Source organism: Xenopus tropicalis, chromosome 3 (genome assembly GCF_000004195.4).
Source record: "Xenopus tropicalis strain Nigerian chromosome 3, UCB_Xtro_10.0, whole genome shotgun sequence".
In the NCBI taxonomy this organism is placed as follows: domain Eukaryota; kingdom Metazoa; phylum Chordata; class Amphibia; order Anura; family Pipidae; genus Xenopus; species Xenopus tropicalis.
The window spans coordinates 100,981,734-100,989,235 of NC_030679.2; positions in this window are offsets into that span (position 1 = coordinate 100,981,734).

Consider the following 7,502-nt stretch of genomic DNA (forward strand, 5'->3'; position numbering starts at 1 on the left):
AAATTAAGAGACATATACTTAATGTTTCATTATTAGTGTTGCTTTCCTAACATTAACAATTTTATAACATTTTTATTTGGCGTAGAATATAAACTTTTATAATCAAAGAAATTTTAAATGCATGTGCAAGGCATATGCATAGGCCTTTAATGAACTCTAAAGCAAATGCAATAGCATTAAATTCTGTATTGAAGGAGAAATGATGTTGGTTTTAATATTTATAATAAACTTGCCGATATCTTTAAAGTTAGTTTTTATCCTTCACTTGAAAAATATTTCCATTTATGAGGTCTATTAACTAGGTACTAAATCCATGATTCAGTTTGGGATTTGGATGAATCGAGCACTGAGGTTATTTTCCCCAATTCAGTCAATAACAATGACTGAACCATTAATGTCATGTGACTCATGTGAGGATCAACCAAAGGAAACAACATTTTAAAATGCAAATTAAGTCTTCACAATCTGATTTAGTTTTGGCTGATTATTTTGTGCAAGATTCAGTATTTGGTTGCTTTTAGTGATGAGCGAATCTGTTCCGTTCCGCTTCGCCGAAAAATTCGTGAATCTTTGAAAAGATCCGCGAAACGGCGAAAAATTAGCGAAACGGCGAAAATGTCATGCGACAAAAAAAATTGTCGCCCGCGGCTCTTGTTTCGTCGTGCGCGGCTCTTGTTTCGTCGCGCGCGGCTCTTGTTTCGTCGCCCGCGGCTCTTGTTTCGTCGCCCGCGGCTCTTGTTTCGTCGCCCGCGGCTCTTGTTTCGTCGCCCGCGGCTCTTGTTTCGTCGCCCGCGGCTCTTGTTTCGTCGCCCGCGAATTTTTCCGCGGCGAAATTTTTCATCCGCTTCGCAAAACAATCCGCCAATGGCGAAATGCGGAAATTCGCCGCGAATCCATGCCTGGCGAAACTTTTCGCCCATCACTAGTTGCTTTAAAAAAAATGATGGATTTGGAGCATGCCTACTTACAAGCTTCTATATGGTACAGAAGTCTGTCAGTGCAATGGGCATATGGACCTGCAGGCTTTTTCACTAGACTTGTTTATTTACACAGTAAGATGCAGCATATGAAGACAAAACAAATGTTAACATTTTACATATGACAAGATGAAAACGTAACTGCTGAAGACCAGAAAACATTTGTAAATGTAAATGATGCAGCAGTTTACTAATGGCACTGTTGAAAATGCTTGATTGCATCCTTAGATTTAGCAGGTTACTTATGCTTGTCCTGTACGGGCAAACACACTTAAGTGAGCACTGACTTTTTTGACTTGACTGCAACTTTTTTTCTCACTCCACAAATTTTTTGTTGCAGCGAATTAACAAAGCAGTTTCGCAAAAAGATTTGCCAATGGCGAAATGTAGAATTTCTCAGCGAATACATACCTGGCAAAAAAAATTGCTCATCACTATGTAACACCACTTTCATTTACAGTACATGCTTTAAAGTGCGCTCCTTACACTTCCCTAATGCCTTAATACCACTCAGTCCTTCCTTGCAGTAGGCACAGAGCAACTGCACCAAGTGCATCACTCTCTTGCTACCACAATGATGCTTAATTCCTGGGGAAAACGCTGCATTCTGGGGGAAAAAAAACATGGCGATTACACTTGAAAACTGTACTTTGCTCACTTTACTTGTAGTTCTGCATGTGCCCTAATATCTAAGTCAAAATTATTGACTGAGACCTAAAAAGACTTTGCAATTTGAGCACTACGTACTTATTCCCCAGTTCTCTGTGGGGGGCTGGAATGTTCATGCAGATTCCGTGAGTGCTTCCTGTATTCAGTTTATCCTTTCAGGTAGTTATGGCTATTAAACATATGCTTTATTACTTATGAGAGTGACAGAGCTATATGAACATCTTGACATTGATCACTGTAGCCATATGTCATACCGGCGTCTAGGGAATATTTTCATCAGTGTGATGGCTGTTAACACCTCACTTTTTATCAGACAAAAGGATTGAAAGTTAAGCTGCTCTCACCATTTTTTGTAATCTATCTTTGGCAATATCTGACAGGGGACAGAGACATTTGTATTCATGAAATAAATAATGTAGGTTGCCCACGTCACCAGGTATGTTAAAAATCGTAGCAGGGTTATTTTGGAATTTCTGCTAGGTCACCCCAAGGGATTGTTGGCTTAAATGAAATTCCAAACAGAAAATAGGCTCTTAAATATTACATTGGCAGAAATATCATATTCAGAGGTATGACAAATAATCTCCTTCATATCCCAGCTAACTGGAGCAGTTGCTCAGAAACTTGACTGGAGGCAAATCCTAGGCATATTACAGATTGTTGGTACTCTTACATATATTCTTCTGTGTGGATTGCTTACCCTGCAAAGATCTCTTGGCATGTTAAGTTGCTGTGTGCATAGTCACTATTAAAGGGTATATTGTGCATTGTGGTCCATCTCATCTTATATACATTTTGTAAATGTTGCAAGATTCTTTTTTCAAATTGTAAAACAGATGCTGCCCTGGTCTAGTTGCCCATATCAACCAATTAGATGTTTGTTTTTAAGCAACTGACCAGTAAATGCTACAAAGGGTATGGTTGCTATGAGTTACTAGGCCTGTAACGGCTTTTTGGCATTAACCTTTAACCCAAGGTTCAAAGTATTATTTTGATAGGATGTATTTTTACAAATATAACATTATAAAGCACAAATATATTACAAACATCTATGAATAGCAAGGGCTTAAAGGAGAAAGAAAGGTCAAAACTAAGGTAAGCTTTATCAGAAAGGTCTATGTAAATACAGCACTTACAGAAACGCTGCACTGAGTTCTCTGTCAAAAGATTTCTTGTGTCTGTTTTCCTCTGCCAGAGACACGCAGCTCTCTCCCCTCTCCTGCTCCCCCCTCCCTCAAGAATGCTAAGAACTCACCCCCCCCTTAGGAATGTGGATTTGAGCCAATCAGCAGGAAGCTGACTCAGTCTTACTAACTGAGCATGCTCACTTGGTCTGGGTCTTGGTGCAGGAGTGTTTGGCTTCTGATCATCTGAACGGGAGAAATATGGGGAGACTTAAGGGCACTATTGAGGTAACTGAAGGTATGCCTGCAGCTTGAGATTAACTCTTTATTAGCCTTTCCTTCTCCTTTAACAGGTGATATATTGCAGCTGTACTCTAAATTCAGTAACTGTACCTGTCTCTGGCTTCTATTTAAATCATTAAGTGACTTGTGCTAGATGTCAAAATAAAAGATCAAATAATAAATGAACAAATTGTACTTAACTTTACTATACTGTACTATAAGGGTGCATTAGAAAATTGTATGTGCATAATAGCAACCAGAAACAAATGGTAGTATCTGCAGAGAACACATACTGGAACTACTACAGGGATCACATTTGACCTCCCCATATAAATCAGGCAAGGAACAAAATCTGCCATTCCGTTTCCATTTAAACTAATGCCTAGAAATAACAGACCACTAGTGATGAGCAAATCTGTCCCCTTTCGCTTCCCAGAAAAATAAAAAAAAAAACTGCAAAAAACCACACCCTTTTGCCACATTTAACTCACCACTATGCCACCCCCTCCGCATCCTCCCCATTACTGTAACTTCCCAAGACCTTGCTCAGCTCTTAAAGGTCAAAACTGACCTTATTAGAAAGAGCATACCATTTGATGACAATCTCAAATTACTTTGCAACTCACATCCACTTTGTATTTTTTCTGCTGAAACCACACAACCTGCTCCCTTGACCCTATACCTTCTTACCTCCTTCACCCAATTTCTGAACACTCAGCTCTTCGTTTACCCCCCTTTTATACGTCTCACTTTCTACTGGTACTTTTCCTTCATCATATAAACAAGCATTAATAACTCCCATCCTCAAAAAACCTTCCCTTGATCCCAGCACCCCCTCCATGTATCGTCCAGTTTCCCTTCTTCCTTTTGCATCTAAACTGTTAGAAACGTTTGTTAACAGCCGCCTGGTCCAGCATCTCACTCGCAACTTCATTCTTGACCCCCTGCAATGCGGCTTCTGCCCAGCACACTCAATATGTCCGCAGCCTTTGACAAGGTTGACACCCCACTCCTCCTAGACATTCTGTATTCAGTTGCATTCGTGACATGGGCTCTTTCTTGGTTTAAATCTTAACCTTAAAAGGAACAAAAAATGTTTTCTCTAACTCTACATTCTACATTTCTGTTGTGTTCCTCAAGGCTCTGTCTTAGACCCCCTGCTGTTCTCAATCTATTAAACTTCTCTAGGAAAACTTATTCAATCATTTGGACTTCAGTACCACCTTTATGCTGATGACACACAACTGTCTACTCCTGACCTCTCTCCTTGTGTCCTTTCCCAGGTTACAGACTGCCTGTCTGCCATCTCCTCTTGGATGTCTCAGTGCCACCTGAAAATTAATCTTTCTAAAACAGAATTCATTATACTTCCTCCAACATCCACCCCTGTCCCTCAGGTTTTACTCAGTCATTAACATCACCTTTAAATCAAGCACTGAGGCACGCTGCCTAGGAATTATCTTAGACTCCCACAAGTCTTTTACACAACAAATCCAATCACTTGCCAAATCTTGTCGCATTTACCTGTGCAACATTGCCCTACCATTGCCTTACCTCAGTTACACCACTAAAACCATCATCCAGTCTCTTATCATTTCTTGCCTTGATTACTGTAACTTTAAGGACAAGGAAAGTCAAAATTGATTAAGCACACTGTTAAATAGTACTACTATTGCTGTGTAAAAATGCAATGAAAGATTTACAGAGATACACTTACTACAAACTACATACTTGTTTCAGTGAACGGCGCCGCCATCTTTAACAAGGGATGCCCACTCCCTTTCCCTCACTGTCTCTACTGCGCATACGTCCCCAACATCCTGCATCTTTGTCCGGCTCACAAACCAACTCTCCACCACCCCCCCGTCCGCTCCCCACACCTGCTGGCTGAATCTTTGTCCGGCTCATACACCAACTCCCCCCCCCGGCACCTGTTGGCTGCGTCCTCTTCTGCGTCACCATAGCAACCAGATGCTAGGGGGAGCGCTCCTGATGTGTGCGCATGTGCTAACTAAAGATCTGGTTGTAGTGTCTGTGCAGGAGCGTTGCATTATGGGAATCTTCTCGACCCAGCTCAACGTTTTTTCTTCCTGTTTGGTTTTTGATCACTATTGAGAAAACTGAAGGTATGCCTGCAGCTTGAGATTAACTCTTTACTAGCCTTTCCTTATCCTTTAATTCTTGCAGCATTCCAACACATTGCCTTTCACAACTCCAATTTGTTCTAAATGCTGCTGCCAGACTACAGTATCTCACCATTCCACATCTGCCACTCACTTACATATAAGACCCTTACTTATGAAGCCCATCCCTATATTTCAGCTCTAATCCCAAAATACACTCCTTTGTGTAACTTATGTTCTGCCACTGACCTTTGCCTCTCTTCTCCTCTTTTCACTTCATTCCCAACTACAAGACTTCTCCCGGGCTTCTGCCTGTCTCTGGAACTTTCTGCCTGAACTCATCAGACACTCCCCTTCCTTCCAGACTTTCAAATGCTCCCTAAAGACCCATCTGTTAAGTTAAGAATACCCATTGTATCAAAACTGATGAGACATTTATATATGTATTTTAAATCATCAGTATCCATATTCCTTTTGTTTCAATGTACCCCTAACCCCTGTAGATTGTAAGCTCTAAAACAAGTTTAGTTTAACAAGGTAACATAATCCCAGTACATGTCACCAATACATAAAGATCCATTTCTTACAGCACAAAATAGAAGGAAGATAAATGAAAGTATTGTACGTATTGATTTATACAAAAGTAAAACGGCAATGAAATCCTTGGCCATAAGATGGGGATGCTAAATACCTGTCATTATCTTTAATGGAAGTGACAGATTCACTGTACAGCACAATCTATTGCTATGTGTTATTTGTGAAGACATTGCAAAGTAAAGTGATCCAGAAAAGAATGAATGGGTATTGCATTTGACAGACTTGCATATTTTTATATTATAAAGGAGGATTTGCAAACTGAATATTTATATTGTGTTTTCCTTCTGGATTACCTGTAGCTTCCTGCTAAAAATCCGAACGAATTCAAAAAAATCTTACGGCTTTCTTATGAGATGTCCTGAAATTCTTGCGGCTTTTTCAAGCAGATAATTAGTAGTCATAAAATACTGATTTGCATAAACAGCATCTTCAAGATCTCAAGGCACACACGCGCTAGCAGATCATAAACATATTTTTTCAATATAACAGACCTTTTGGAGATAGGCAAAGACAGTGATGTGCCATGGATGAGCAGTCACATCTAGAAATTCCTTGTAATGGCTGAACCTATCAGGCTGAATTGCCATTTGCTTAGTGCAGTTAAGGTATACACGGTATGTAAATGTACCAACTCAAATTAGAATGCATATCGGCTCATACTGAAACTATTTACATATACAATTTTTTTCTATTACAACATGCAGTAATCTAAAATTACTGCATATCTGAAACGTCCATGGAGATTTAACATGCACCTGATTTCTTTCTGATATAGACCCTTCTCAATACAGGAACACTGCAGTTATGTTTCAGCCAATAAATATTTGATTAAAGCACAAACCCAAGACCTATTTTGCTTAGAAATTCATTTATTCTTCTTTCTTGGTATTTTAGCCATACATTTCTAAAAATAAAATTGCCAAACCACATTTCCATGTCATGGTAGGTTTTATATATTGGTCTTAACTATTTAACTGTGACTGGCCTTTTCCTGCCCAGTTATATAACAGTGGGAAAAGTTTTTCCAGACCATTGCAATTGTCCTTCAGTACTTGCATTAACACCAGACTGGTTTATGTAAAACACAGAGCTTAGTGCAAAAAGCTAGAAGGAGCTGCTTGCTTAACGCACAATAACAAACAAATTCTTGAAAAAAACTCTTAAAATATGTAATGCAGGTGTCTTGGACCCCTTTCTAATTGGCTTGCTACCACCATCCCTACCTTCTAACTGTATGGATTAAGACTACTGAATAAATAAATATGGGTAGTGATCTATTTGCCCCCTGCCTCAAATAGTGAAGAAGTAAATAAATGCTTTCTAGAGTAGGTCTTAGCACTTGCCCTTAAGAGTAGGGGGTATTGGTAAGAAACCATGGGGTTCATTTGGAGGACTCATAGGGAGCCACTAAACCGATGATAATAGTGCCATGCCCGTGATCCTATTAGTCTGTTACTTGGTAAAACATAAAGTATCATTGACCCTAATGCTTCCGTTATAAAAACTCAAAACCAAAAACCACTGTAACAGGTCTACAGTCCCATCAGTAACGCTAAGAGGGGCTGTTACAAATCTGAGTTATGAAAAGGCAACTGTCTGTTATTGTTATTATTTTGATTTATTTAGCACCAATACATCCATAGCCTTACACAGGCTGTACATCATCATGGGGGCGGGGGGTTGGGCAGCTAGGAATCCTCAACTCACCTAACTTTTTTTCTGTAGAAAAA